At 39.8% G+C, this 15,805-nt stretch overlaps 1 protein-coding gene across 2 annotated transcripts in view; it reads right to left on the bottom strand.

The window, feature by feature from the left end:
- Positions 1-14,720, bottom strand: part of LOC124272269 — a 52,955-nt gene extending 38,235 nt beyond the window's left edge. The window contains exon 1 of one of the 2 annotated variants that reach the window (XM_046707436.1): positions 14,665-14,720. The gene's annotated coding sequence lies outside the window, so the exon portion shown is untranslated. Of the gene's footprint in view, positions 1-13,929; positions 14,050-14,664 lie in introns of those variants that run through there. The other variant, XM_046707434.1, reaches the window with a different exon arrangement.
- Between the last annotated feature and the right edge of the window lie 1,085 nt (positions 14,721-15,805).

Here is a 15,805-nt window from a genome sequence, read left to right as displayed (position 1 = left end):
TGGTGTCAGCATCTTCGGACAATATTCTGGTCACTGATGCATGAAGTTTTGTAATGCTCTTCGCAGGCATACTTTGAAATGTTTTGAAAGCCTAACGAAATCCTTTAAATGCTGTAACCTTGATCAAAACCTTACTCTCCGACATTTGAGCAACAATTTATGTTTCACAAATCTTCGTATAGGTTACACAACCTTATACCGAGTATTGTTAAAAACAATTAAGAAAAATGTACTTTTCCAATATCTTGTTTTTCCAAGTTACTCAATCGATAGCACACACTTCAATTCAAGGACAAGCTTCCCTGTTTAAGGCGTAACATCAACGTTAATTGGGCGACGGGACAATTTATTCCTTTTCAATAAAAGAATTAGCTTTGTATGAAAAAGTCTCTTCGAACTTCGATTTCTAAGAGAATACTTAGTTAATCCTAACCATAACAGCTATAATTAATGCCTCGAGGCATCTTCGACTGATAAATCTATCATCTGACGTACTGACGTATCGACCATGGGTGCTTCCATAGAAACCTTTGAAAAACTCACAATGTATCAATAGCTATGTATAGGTAAGTCAAAGGCGTTTTACTGTCTTGTAATGTTCCTCCAAGAGAAGACGTACCATCAGTTATTTTGAGGTGAAAGGGCTAGTTGATGTGGATTCCTTCCCATAAAATATATAGATGGTGGTGGTAGTTTAGGTAAAGGGCGTGGGGGTGGGTGGGGTAACGAACGTGGGGTGGGTGGGAGAGGTGGCTGGGGTAAAAAGGGCGTGGGGGTGGGTGGGAGAGGTGGCTGGGGTAACGAACCTGGGGTTGGGTGGAAGGAGTGGTTGGGATAAGGGGCGTGGGGTTGGGTGGTTTGAAGGGGCTTAAGGGGTTCAAGATTATTCAACAAAGTAAGCGGTGTTCATGTTTTTGTACGTATGTGTGTGTGTGAGTGTGGGCGGGCTTTACTAACTGGACAACACACTACTAATGACAGATGCACTGAGTCAGACAACTGTGACATCATGATCTAAGTTACCATGATACCCCTACCACAACACTCATGGTACACCAGTCCGAGTTATCCCCTCCATGACGAATACAGGCAAGGTAACAACAAATACCATATTTTAACGCCTTTTGATGACGAGGGCTGGGATCGAACCACCGGCTCTTAGGGCAAACGCGCTATCCACTTGACCAAGCGGGCGGTCCGATGTAGTTGTGGGGATGTCATGAAGTTACTCATTTCACAGCAAAGGACGCGATCATGTGTCCAATCGTGTAGTCCCTTCGTAAATATTGCTAACTCATATTGCGTAGAAACAACTCACTAAATACGATCGAGGACACATGAACATTTACATGTATATTTAATAGCTAAGTGGCAGTTCGGTTGTTTTTAAGATAACAACAATAAGTCATTTAATCAATAATGTGTCAGTACTTTTACGTCATTTGCAAAATCCATTACATCCTTATAAGGCCAACTCTCACAATTGAGCCAACAGTCTGTCCATCATCCAATCAAGTTTTCATTCTAAGTGACCTGTATCGAGGCTTCACGTGCGCAGTAACTGTTTGTAATGGTCCCCGTTTAAGCAGTTGCTAGGTCAGCTAATACAATAGGTTGTGTATTGCTCACGTGCGTGTGAGTAGGGCTAGCATCGCATTATTGAATAAATGATGATACGGTAGTCATGTTACCTGGCGTCATATTACCAATGACGTCATAATGAGATGAAGGGAAAAACGTAAAGGCTAATGGGGTTTTTACTGTTTGCTCAGTAATAGCACATTGACAGTTGCTAAAGTTTCCGGGCGTGACGAGGTCTACATATTTGTGATATTATTCCTGAATCTTGTCAATCACATTAAAGTCGAATGCAACAGAGAATTAAGTGATATAAATAATTTAATTTGTTTGTTAGCTTGGATACGACTATATATTGGCCTATTCCCAAAAATTATTCAATTGTCATTTTCCATGACGTTGTCGACATATTTTGGGTTGTACCATGTAAGGACCTGCAAGCCACAAGCATGAAAAGACGGTTATAAACGGACCGAGCAACGACGTCACGTCGTTTAAGATACTGTGTCTGTGCCAAGACTGGGCATCCACTCACAAGACGTTGGACAGTCTCGTTAAATTCATCCACTATCTACATTTTGACGTAAAATCACACTTGACGTTGACGAGTAACTGATCATGGCCTACAAACAGAAGGTCTTCTGATCAGTAACAGCGAACCAACTTCAACCAAGCGAAGGACTCAGCAGGGTCGCTCTTCTCCTCAACACACTCCACATAAAGTCTTCGTCTAATCAACAATACCAAAACATATGAAAGGATGGACACAGAAAAAGGATTTATCGCCATGACTTTGTTACGAACGTTCAGCTCTGAACTTCACAATTTCTCAAATCTAGATTAAATTTCGCATTCTGCCCGTAGTTTGTTCATTATACGGTCGTTCTGGAGTTTGTCTCTACCCTATATCCTTAAGTACGTATAGGCCTGACGCTCAACGAAATATTCAATAACTCCTCTACCAAGTAGACTGAATGATCCTCCTTCGGCACGTTTCAGATGAAGAATGTTGTCGATCCCGAAGGACATTCCTATGTCATTGGAAAAAAACTCGACAAGTAGAATATTTTTCTTCAGCGTACACTCTCCATTTTCAAGAAGTTCAAGGTCTCCGTGTACTGGAGGTGAGTAAGAGGTGCTGTGCTGATGAGGGCCAGGACGATAACCCTCCTCATTGCTAAGCAAAACGGTAGACGGATTTAGCGGCAGACAGATGCGAAGGGCGAAAAGAATCGCCCTGAAATATTCCCCTTTTAATGGAAATGTGTTCTGAGGTCAGCACCTCCACTTGCGGACACATCTCGAGTTAGTTAAGCAACTATTTTTAAAGACTTAAGTAAAACAGGTACTCGCTCAGGGAAGTCAATACATTCTTGCGACCAAATCCATTCGTGAGGTACAGAATCTTCACTGCTTTTCTGTAATCAATCCAGCACTTTGAGAGGTTACGAAGATGAGATTTTGAATCTTTCAGAATTATTTTTATAACCAAGAATTGATCCCAGGAACTCCAGTGTCCCTTTCTGGCTGCTTCTTCTCCATATAAATAATACCATTGGAAGAGCAGTAGGATGAGCAAGATCTTCACGGCATCCTGTAAGTAGTTTCTATTGTGTATTCAGACACGTAACGGGGCGGAAGTTTGGAATCAGCCAAATCGCCGTTCCTTGGGAGAAGTATTGTTCGACTTCTACAGAACTACAGCACATCCCCTGTATCCACAAGATAGACGAAACAGTGAAGTAAAGTGTTTAGAGACAAGGAATAAGTTTCCAATACCGGTTTCGGATAGCATCAGCCCTTGGCACCGTATTAAATTGGGACTTTTTAATTAACTTTTTGCAGACAATAGGTATGATGATACACAAATTTGCGACTTTATTTTGTCATGTATAGTATTACTGTATTCCTCTACCCATGGTTCCTCAAGGTTGCAATTGTCGGGGATAGACCACAACTGTTTCCAAAACCTTTCATTAGAATCCATGCATGGTGAGTCTTTTATGATCAGTGCCATCTGTTGCATTGAATTGCCTGTACAATTGTTTTTCATCAGTGTGGAACAGTTTATTTTGTTTCTTTCTTGTCCTACTTTCTTTTCCATTCTGTCCAAATATTCAAAGTTGCCTTCAAAGAATAAAAGATTTGGTTTTGCTTAATATTTTTTCCAAATTGATTTTTTACTTATAGTCACAGATTTTCCCGAGGAACGTATTTTTAAGCAAGATTCTATCAAGAAGATATCTGTTCTTTTTTAGTTAATTTTCTCTCAAATCGGTTTATCTTTTGTAGATTCTGCTTATTACACGTTTGTTGCTCTTTGTCATTGGAAACTGTATGGTGTTCCTCTAGTTATCAGGATACACAGATCAGTTTATAAGATTTGATTATAAATTGACTTGAACAAAATATGCAATGGATCCCCAGAAAAGCACTTAGAATCGGAACAGAACTTAAGATTTTCGAGGCCAACAGCGGTGGTTGCAGTTTGTGGGCCGTCATCCACAAGTGCATCAGGCAATTTCGGAAGGACAATGCTGGCCAACTACTGAGAGGCGTGCATAATCATTCCCCATCATTAAATTATTATTATCCCCGGCATGTAATGCGGGGGATATAGTCGTCGCCTCGTCCGTCTGTCCGTCCGTCCGTAATCATTTTGTTTCCGGAGCCTAATTCCAAGACCGTTCGATATTTTTCAACAAAAATTGGTAGATATATCAAACAGAACCTAAGGTGGTGCCTTTTACTATTTACAGATTTTTGTCATTTTTATTTTTCTCGGTTTCCATGGAAACGTTTTGGACTTAGTCTTAAAGGGAGGGGTGGGCTTCGTTTCCGGAGCATAACTCAGAAACCTTTCTGTATTTTTCTGCAACTCTTGGTAGATATATCAAACAGAACCTAAAGTGGTGCCTTTTACTATTTACAGATATTTGTTATATATATTTTTCTTGGTTTCCATGGAAACGATTCGGACTTAGTCTCAAAAAGGAGGGGTGGGTTTCGTTTCCGGAGAACAACTTGAAAACCGTTCAATATCTTTCTACAGAACTTGGCAGATATATGAGACAGATCTTGAAGTGGTGCCTTTTGCTTTTTGTAGATTTTTGTCATATTTATTTTTCTAGGTTTCCATGGAAACTATTCGGACTTAGTCTCAATAGGGAGGGGTTGGTTTTGTTTCCGGAGCACAACTCGAAAACTTCTTAATTTCTTTTCTGCAAAACTTGGCAGATATGTGATGCCTTTCACTCTTTACAGCTTTTTGTAATTTCATTTTTCTCAGTTTCAATGGAAACGATTGGACTTAGTCTCAAAAAGGAGGGGTGGGTTTCGTTTCCGGAGCACAACGCAAAAACTTCTTAATATCTTTCAACAAAACTTGGCAGATATGTTAGGCAGATCCCAAAGTGATGCCTTACATCTTTTTGTCATTTTTATTTTTCTCGGTTTCCATGGAAACGATTCGGACCTAGTCTCAAAAAGGAGGGATGGGTTTCGTTTCCGGAGAACAACTTGAAAACCGTTACCGTTCAATATCTTTCTACAGAACTTGGCAGATATATGAGACAGATCCCAAAGTGGTGCCTTTTGCTATTTGCAGATATTTGGCATTTGTACTTTACTTGGTTTCCATGGAGACGATTCGGACTTAGTCTCAAAAAGGAGGGTTAGGTTTTGTTTCCGGAGCACAACTCGAAAACTTCTTAATTTCTTTTCTGCAAAACTTGGCAGATATGTTAGGCAGATCCCAAAGTGGTGCCTTTTGCTATTTTGCAGATTTTTGTCATTTTTATTTTTCTCGGTTTCCATGGAAACGATTCGGACTTAATCTCAAAAGGGAGGGGTATGTTTCGTTTCCGGATCACAGCTCAAAAACTTCTTAAACATCTTTCAGTAAAACTTAGCAGATATGTTAGGCAGATCTTGAAGTGGTGCCTTTTGCTATTTGCATTTATGTTTTTCATGATTTCCATGGAAACGATTTGCACTTAGTCTAAAATCAAGCTAAGTAACTGTCAGACGATTTGTTCTTTCAAAGATGTGGGGCTGGGGGGATATGTCATCTTCTGATGACTCTTGTTATAATTACCATTACTATTATTGAATTGAAAAAAACCCAGTGAATGGAAAATTTCATGCCGATGTTTTGGCATTTATACAATATCCAGCATCCGGCGTTTGACAAAATACATCAGACTGACAATTGATTGATTTAGCGTAAACTGATGTAAAAATTCTAAACTCTATGATTATGGCGTTGAAAGTTTAAGGAGTGGGTTTGGCGCACAGAGTCATTGTGGTTGACTTGTTGGTTGAATGCTTCTCCGTGGATTTCAAACGACAGGCCATTGATTGATGACGCAAACACTACTTCCTTTACATTTAAACAAGGAAGACAAAAGTGCCGATGATTGATCTTTTCGTTGACATGATCTTGTTTGGTGTTTGTTTTAAGAGAAGGGGCAAGCCTAAACTAACATCAGGCGTCTGTATGCTGGATGGAGAGTGTTGCATGAATATCTGAAGAAAACAACCTGTTATGATCATGTCATCAAACTTTAGAAATCTAAACGATAAATTTCCAGCATGCATGTGGCCATCGACAAGACACGCGAAGCAGGATGCTTCATTGATAACAAGCAGTTCAAGCGCCACAAACACACTTCATGTTCAATAACAGTGCTCCGGAAACTTTTTCAGCCATTTGAGTACATAATCGACCAGGGCCTACATTTTCGAAGCTCTCTTAGAGCTAAGATAGTCGTAAGTTCATGTTAATGTGTGGCACTTAACCATCTTAACACTAGGCGAGCTTCGAAAATCTAGGTCCAGTATCAGTGAGTGCGTGAGTTGGATTTGTACGCCGCTTTTAGCAATATTCCAGCAATATCAGGGCGGGGGACACCGGAAATGGGATCCACACAATGTGCCCATGTGGGGAATCGAACCCGGGTGACAAGCGAACGCTTTAACCACTAGGCTACCCCACCGCGCCTAGTATCAGTTGTGACGGGTACCAGGCACACTGTTTCAAACCAGGCAATACCATACTACTCATTTGTACAATTGAAACGCTGCCATCTTTCAGAGCTTTGTATGTTTGGATTTGGGGGCTAATTATTATCTTTAAAAAAAGTAGGTCAACTTCAATTTTTAATTTACGATTGAAAAAATGGGATACATATCGGAGTCAATCGATATTGATATTATAATAATGAAAGTTTTGAGATAGCATCACCACTTCTTTTTGACCATAGTTGTTTGAACAGTAATCGCTCTTGAAATATGATTGGTGTATGACGTGAAATTTGCATGTATACGATTTTCATTTTCAAACAAAAAAACTGATTAGAAACAAACACTAACAACAAGATGATTATCAAAATTAATGGTCTTCAGTGATTTATCGACCTTCTTGAAAACCGTCAAAAACCAAAACTGACACCCCATGCACGTGTATGGGGCTACTGCGTTGTGCACGTGCATCCCAAGCGTTGTGTTTAGGGATGGTTATGAAGAGAAATGGTGGTGCGCGCGTTCATAAGATGTCTGTCCTTGAAAAGATTGTTAACGCTTATACTTCCTATTCAAATTGAAAGTTCAGGTTCACTAAAAATTTTAAGAGTATAAAATAACGAAAACAAAGCAAGTGAGTTAGTATGTGAGTGACTGAACATGTTTTTTAGCAATATTTTGACTTATATCACGGCCGAGAAAACCCGAGACAGGCTTCATACAGTGTGGGGAATTGAACCGGGTCTTCGGCGTGACGAACGCTTTAACCAATAGGCTCCCAACCCCCCTTAACTTAAAGAGAATTCAATTGCTGTATTTCTAGCTAATGACAGTGCACGGTTATGAGGACGGAAATCAATTTATTGGTGACACGAAATGACACGCACCTGTTTAAAGATACGGTACACCAAAGCTTCAATATGTTTTCAACGATTTTATTTGAGTATTTGACTTGTTGTTCGTGGTACAATAAGCTGATACTGCTTCTATCTGGAACACTGCCAACAATCACCAAGTTAATGCGTCGCCATGGTAATACGAGTTCTTGCTCCTAGTTTGAAATGCGTAATGAAATTGATGCGATCAGACCAGCTTTGAAATTTGAGAGCTCAGCAAATGTCACCATCGAATAAAATAAGCCGTAGAGCTATATAACAGGAGATGGGGTGATAAAAGTTGTGTTTAAAATAAACTTTATCCATTCCATGAAAACAGGCGATATTCTATATCAACATTTAATCTATATTTCATTTAATTATCCCATTAGGGACTTTGGGGTAGCCCAGTGGCTAAAGCGTTCGATCGTCACGCCGAAGACCCAGGATCGATTCCCCACATAGGTACAATGTGTGAAGACCATTTATGGTTTTTCCCCGCCGTGATATTGCTGGAATATTGCTAAAAGCATAGTAAACCTAAACTCACTCACTAATTATCCAATTTAATAATTTATAACTAATTTGTTTATGACTAAATAGTTTACTTACAAAGTAATATTGAAAATTGTTACGGTTAATAATTTGCCGTGAAAAAAGGTTTAAGAGTCCCGTTTGAACCAGCAAAATAGAACACAGACAAGTCTAAATAGTTAATAATATATTGAGCAAACAATGAGTAAGCTACAAAGAATGACAATACAGATATCTAGTACAATGCAATTGAGTCACAAATCTTAAATGTTGGGTCACAAATATAAAATATTAACTCACCAGAGTCTTGACATTTACAGTGAGAACAGTTATACTGATTGAAGGTTGTTTACAATGACAACAGTTGAATAGGCACGCACGATCGCTCTTGAGATGATGGTAGAAAAATGTGTATAAATCTAGTCATGTGAAAAGTATCGTCGCACAACTCAACAACCAGCCTTTATATAGCTCTTACACAGTTCTCGAGCATTCTAGCAAAGCTTGGCTCTATCATTATTCTCTGAGAACGAAAACTCCACGGCATGACGAGTCAACCAAAGTCTTGACCAGACAATCCAGTGATCAACAGGATAAGCATCGATCTACGCAACCGGAAAACAATTACATGTGTCAACCAAGTCAGTCAGCCTGACAACCCGATCCCGTTAGTCGCCTCTTACGACAAGCATAGGTTATTGAAGATCAGTTCTAACCCGGATCTTCAAGGGTCGCGTGGACTCCGATACACAGCCATTTGGCCAAGTCCTAAATTCATAAGTCAAATTACAAATAAAAAAATAACAAAACTATTTTAATTGAAAGAATGAAAAAATGTTATAAATCTATAATAACATGCGATTTAAACTTTATCAAATTTTGCTATATAACACCACCATTTGACTGAGTCCTAAATTCATAACAGTCAGATTATTTTTAAGAAATAATTACCAAAGTTTTTTAAATTATAAGAATCAAAATATTGTGCCAAATCGATATTAATATGTGATTATAACTTCATCAAAGTTTGGTATAAGTCATTTGAAAGGATCTTATTCTATGGCGTCATTGTGAAGGTAATTAGGAATTAATCATTTAGTCTAAATAGCCGTATTGTGAAATAAGGTATTTCTATGATATCCTTGAAATCTTAAATATATGAATTATACTTGTTCTTGCTGAAAATCAACCACATGTGTGAGCATTAAATCAGGATTACATTTTTGTTGATGAACATAAAATTTATTGTTTCACTGTGAACAATACTGGCATGATCGAATCAGTTTCATTTTAGTGAGAACATTTTAGTTTTGCGTTAGGCACAAAATAAACTACCGGGCAAAAGAAATATATCGCTTTTAAAGTAATTGTATAAAAAAAGTAAAAACGCCGGTACAGGTTTTGAACCCAAGCTGAAAACATTCGCCAAAACGCAACATGGTCCCGATAACAACACAGCTGTACGAAAACTTCGTACGAATCAGGCATTTTTCAAAACTTGAAACACGTAATTGTGGAACATTGGTTCAAATGCACCTACATAATTGTAGCAAAAATATCGATGTTGGACAGAGCAAGGATGCAGTACCCACCACGAATATGCCAAGACTTACGCAAGCGCAACGAGACAGGGCGATCGGTATGGCAATGTGTGGGTATCACAACATCAGCTGACCAGATCCTTTAACTACGGCGAACCCACCATCAGGACTGACTGATTGAGTTTGGTTTTACGCCGCTTTTATCAATATTCCAGCCACATCACGGCTGGGGACACCAGAAATGGGCTTCACACATTGTACCCATGTGGGGATTCGAACCCGGGTCTTCGGCGTGACAAGCCAACGCTTTAACCACTTGGCTACCCAACCACCCCGCAACCATCAGGAAACTGATAAACCGCTATCAGCAAGATAGCCAAAGATAGCCCAAGATCGGGAAGACCACGAGTCACGACACCGGCTACACTTGGCAGATCCACACCCGGAACAGATTCGTGATTGACGGCGACGTCAACGGCGGCGACAGCGCTAGGACACGCCATCAGAAGACGAACAGTCCTTCGACGACTTGGTATGACTGGTATACAAGCCTACCGCCCCTTCCGTGGAATAGTCTTGCCCCGTCTATACAGTCAACGCAGACAGCAATGAGCATGGACTGTACGTCTGTGGCAGCGACGTGAATGGGACAGAGTGTTCTTTACAGATGATAGTCTGTTCAGTCTGTTCAAAAACGATGGCAGAGTTCGAGATTTTCCACGTAGATTATAGATACGGGTGCCAAACTGCGTTCAAGAAGTTGATCCGTACGATGGAGGAGGCGTCATGGTATGGGGCAACATTAGTGGCAAGAGAACAAGAAGACTGGTAGTCATCCGAGGAAATCTGAATGCCCAACGATACAGGGATGAAGCGTTGAGACCTTTTGTGGTGCCAACAGCCAAGAGGAGTCATTTTGCAGCACGACAACGCAAGTCATCACACCGCCAGAATTGTTCGAGACTACCGTCAACGATTTGCCTTGGTCAGCGCGTTCTCCAGACTTGAACCCCATTGAACATCTCTGGGATCATCTTGATCGTCAGTTGAGACAGCGTGTACCTCCTCCAGCGATCCGACAGAAACTTAAACAGACTCTTTAGACTTATGGAACAGGGTACCTGTCAATGAGGAGACGTGTGTTGGAGTGTATGGATGCCAAGCGTGGGCACGCTCGCTATTGATGACTCCTGTCTCATGATGTGAATGAACTCTAATTTGTGTAATTTTTACTTTTGACCCCTTGATTCTTTCTTAACGAATTGTGTCAAATATAAGACCAGCATTACAATGAATTTACAGTCAAATTAATGGAAAATGATTTCTTTTGTAAAATAATAATCATAAATCTCACATACGTCGTTGTTTCTATTTTTTATTTATCAAATGAAGTCGGTGATAACTTTCTTTTGCCCAGTAGTTTACTTCCATTTTTCGGCGGATCTTGTGAATGGCGGGTGCTGCGAACACCTGGTGTCATCAATGATTTCAGTGATCCATTCAAGTAATTTTCACAGCTATTTTTCACTTTACACCGGGCGGAGTATGTCTATGAGGATAGTCGGAGCTGGGTGTTCTTTTGCACTGATGTTCTGTATTACATCAATTCGAGTATAGGACATGGGAGCACTGAAAGAAGTCTTGGACGTTAACCACCTCGGTATACCGGCAAACACGTCCACCAAGGCAGACGCTCATGGAAACATAATCCGGAAATATCTAGGGGACGCAACTCTGTACCCCAAATTGAAGCGCCTAACTAGGCCACCTATGAAGCAAATGTGTCCCATCCTCGATTATCGAAGGTGTAACATCTGTTATGATAAGTTCTTTTACCCATCGCTACTATAGTTCGTATATGAGCCGGGTTCGTATGGCACGACGATAGAATTAACCATCCAACTGTCATTAGGGAGAGACATTCGTCCAAAGTTATGACATTGTGGATGAGATGGGGACAGCGACACTATTCTAACATGGCCATGGTTGTAAACGGCCCTATCTCAATAGAAAGGAGGTTCATTCTCTCGATTATTGATGGCAACACCCGCCATTGCAAATACATGAATGAAACGTGTCGCTCTTGTACACATACACGGACGCACAAATACCACTTTCTATCATATGACAAAGGTACTATTAACTGTCTACATATTCAGGCTTGACATTCTCTGTTGAAAAGCAGTATAAATATACTTAGCAGTGTGCCTAATGAGGTAATTGTTTCCACATCACATTAGAATGTTGAACGTGTCCTTGGGTGTTACCAAACTTGTATCCGTCAAAGGTATTCTCTAAACATTTTAAACTTATTACATTATTTATACTGGTGGCTTGACATTCTCTGTTGAAAAGCAGTATAAATATACTTAGCAGTGTGCCTAATGAGGTAATTGTTTCCACATCACATTAGAATGTTGAACGTGTCCTTGGATGTTACCAGAATTGTATCCTTAAAGGTATTCTTTAAACATTTTATACTTATGACATTATTTATAATGGTGGCTTGACATTCTCTGTTGAAAAGCAGTATAAATATACTTAGCACTGTGCCTAATGAGGTAATTGTTTCCACATCACATTAGAATGTTGAACGTGTCCTTTGTGTGTTACCAAACTTGTATCCGTAAAAGGTATTCTCTAAACATTTAATACTTATTACATTATTTATAATTATACTCTGCTCGCCCATCATGAAACAAAATTCAACTCATATTGACTTAATTCGACGAACTAAGAACGATATTAAAACTCGCCCATGGGCGAAAATAGGTTGGCCCATGGGCGAGAATATTTACTTTTACTCAAAATATGTGTTTTCCATGTTTCGGAGGGTTGTAAATGAATGAGTGTATGTTTGTAAGCGTCATGACACAAATTTCAACTCATTTTGACACTAATTCGACTAATTTAGAGCGATATTAAAAAATCCGCCAATGGGCGAAAAACATTTTGGCCCATGGGCGAGAATATTGAATACTCAAAATATATGTTTTCCATGTTTTGGAAGTTACAAGACTTGTATGTTTAAAAAGTATCATGAACTAAAAATTCAACTACATTATTAACGATAACTTTTATAATTATACTCATTATTATATATTAACAAAACGTACTCTACCTGGTTTGATAACAAAGTTTAAAGGCTCTTTCTTCAAGCAATATGTTTGAGCCTTGTCCTTTTCAGTTTCTAGTGGTAATACAGAACGTCTAAATTGTGTGACAGTAGACGTTTTTTCTTCAACATAAAGGGGCGGAGTAGCCTAGTGGTTAAAGCTTTCGCTCACGCTGAGGACCCGCGTTCGATTCCCTACATTGGTACAATGTGTGAAGACAATTTCTGGTGTCCCCCTTCGTGATATTGCTGGAATATTGCTAAACCAAACTCACGTAAAACCAAACTCACTCACTCACTCTTCAATATGCAACGTCAAATATACATAGCAAAGTCATGGTTTATGGGCACTGTAACTTTGCTTGTACGATATACCTCAACTATATGTGTGACTGATGGCGTGCTTCTCACAGATAACAATGATTCGTCATGTAGTCATTGAAATACCACAAGGGTGTAAACGAAAGTTTGTCGTGTGGATAGACGTGAGTGGTACGTTTGTTTGGAATCCTTGGTTCCGTTGTGAAAGGATATTCAAGGAGTTTAATGTTTCAGTTTGGAGCTTTTAGTTTTACGCCGCTTTTAGCAATATTCCAACAATATCACGGCGGGGGACACCAGAAATGGGCTTCACACGTTGTACCCATGTGGTGAATCGAACCCGGGTCTGCGGTGTAACGAGCAGACGCTTTAACCACTAGGCTACCCAACCGCGCCGTTTCAGTTTGAAGCACATGTCTACTTGGAAATAGAAGCTGTGCAAAATAACAACTCCGTGACAGCATCTGCACCATAGTGATTGACATTGTAACGACGTTGGTGACAACAAGTCGGGAACATTAATATTGACTTCCCATGTCTTGAATTGTCAGAGTATACATTTCACCAATGTATCCATTGAACTGTGCTCTGGGCCGACATGGACGTCATAACATGTGAAATGTATATGTGTGACTTTTCATACTGCTGAACCCATTTGCATGTACATACTTATCGGAAACATTAGAAATATGCATGTGAACGAGTGAAGCTAGTCTTTCGGTTGGTGATCATGCCAACAGAATATCCCTGATGAAGAGACGGGTGTACGATCACGATGCTAGTGCACATCACGCAGTGAGGCGATCAATGACTACCTACTGTAGGTATTGACAATTCCGTGACACAGCTTCCAGTGTCATTCCTCCCTCTGTTCAACCACCTATAGTTGTCTGGCCACAACATGGACATGGACTAAGTAATTAACAGTAAATATCAACTTTACCTTTATATTGTCCACGGATTATCTTCAAATCCCAGTGTAACGTGACGGATATAAGCAAATGTGGGTCTGAACACGCGTCCGTGCCTTGCCTTGCCTCTCTGTCAACGCGTTTGTCTCGACATTGATTTTCTACCCGCCAGGCGATATACATGGAAACCGAAACACAATGATTTTTAGATCGATCTGGATGGAAAGCTTCTCATGAATTTATCATATCGACAGCATAACAATAGAGTCGGGTACTTAATGTAGTAAACAGACAATACGGTGCCTTTCACAATGTCACGTTATGTTATACTTCTAGACTGTTACAAACATGATCTGAAATATTTGTGTTGATGATGTGTTGATTGTATTGCAAAAAGTAGTGTCTACCAAGGAGTTAAAGCTGTGGTGAAACCTACCCTTGCTGTCTGCAAAGACAAGCAATCGATTTTCGGCAAGATGCCACCGTGTTGAATTTGATTGGTTGAAAGGAAGCGGTCGACAAAGGGAAGTAGTGATGGTAACTCATGAAGGGTTTTCTTGTAGGCTTCGTTAGGTATACAATGACTCTGAGATGGACTTGCGGAAAAGGTCATACTAAATAAAAGATTCCCCAGGCCAATACTAGACGCAGTCATTAGCATCACTTGAACTCCTTCGTAACGTTTATTTTCGTTAACAGGGAATTTTACAAGTGAAATACATTTTCTTAGTTGCTAAATCAGGAAACCTATTAGTGCGGACACTTACCTTTTATCATATGTTTCTGGACGTCGACAAATAACAATGCTGCTCTAAGCCAGAAATGCAAGTCATTTGACAACTGAAAGCTGGTATTGACAGATTGACATAATCGTATGGAAAGATTAAGTGTTCTTCAACCACTTCAACCACAGTAAATAGCATCGATATGTGTCCCAATTGTCCCAATTGTACTAATTATTTTCACATCTGTTATTTATTAATGCGATGCTTACATTCGCTTTTACAGGACAGGAAATACAGTCATTATGTGAAATACATTTAGTATATAATTGCCACAACATTTCCGCTCCTTTGAAGCTGTTTCAGACTTTCGTTCCGGATAGTTGCTACAAATATTAATTACTTCCGGTCGATCGAGATATACTGAACCAAAAAAGTAAGGGATACTGAGAATCATCAATACATTTCTTTTGTTCTGTATAAATAGGGAAATAGAAATGACCATATCTTTGAAGTTGGCGATCAGTGGAATATTATCAGTTGATGGCGCAATAGGTTATAGAGGTTCGTGGGCCAATTCGAAATTTGCATTTTGTTACCATGGCTACTTATATACGTATCAGGTGTGGCAGCAACACGTCGACGAAGTCACGTAGATGGAATTTATGGTGGTGTGTGGTCCTGTGCGTAGAGCTCAGGTCACATATCAGTTGAAGTTAGCAACGTTGGGCGCGGAGAGTCCTTGGATGGGTGAATCTGTTTGGCAGCTTGACTCCTGAGAGTTTCTGGGACTTCAGTCCTGCCTCACAAAGAAGCGCAGGTGATACATGTGGTCTCACTGTAGCAGTTCAAACATGCCTCTATTCACCCAGCAGCAAGAATGGGCACCCGGTGGGATAAATCATGCGACTATTAACATTCTAGCCCCTTACAGGCAGCTTGGGTTATCCGAGATAATAATATCACATTGTGTTAGGGCTTTGAGCATGTGCCTTGTACATGGAAAAAGCGCATTATAAATCAACAATTACTATTATTATTAATTTTGCTTCTTAAAGAGTGCGACTTAAAACAACAAGAAACAAACAAGACACGAACATGAGCTTGTTTCTGATAATTCAGTGAGTGTCATCTTGACCGGTTGTTCCACTCATCAGAAAGAGCAGCACCGAGTTCATTGAGAGTA

Source organism: Haliotis rubra, unplaced genomic scaffold, assembly GCF_003918875.1.
Source record: "Haliotis rubra isolate DU_JTF1 unplaced genomic scaffold, ASM391887v1 Scf168, whole genome shotgun sequence".
Taxonomy (NCBI): Eukaryota; Metazoa; Mollusca; class Gastropoda; order Lepetellida; family Haliotidae; genus Haliotis; species Haliotis rubra.
The sequence above is the reverse complement of the archived record's forward strand: the minus strand, read 5'-3'. Positions and strand labels throughout refer to the sequence as shown.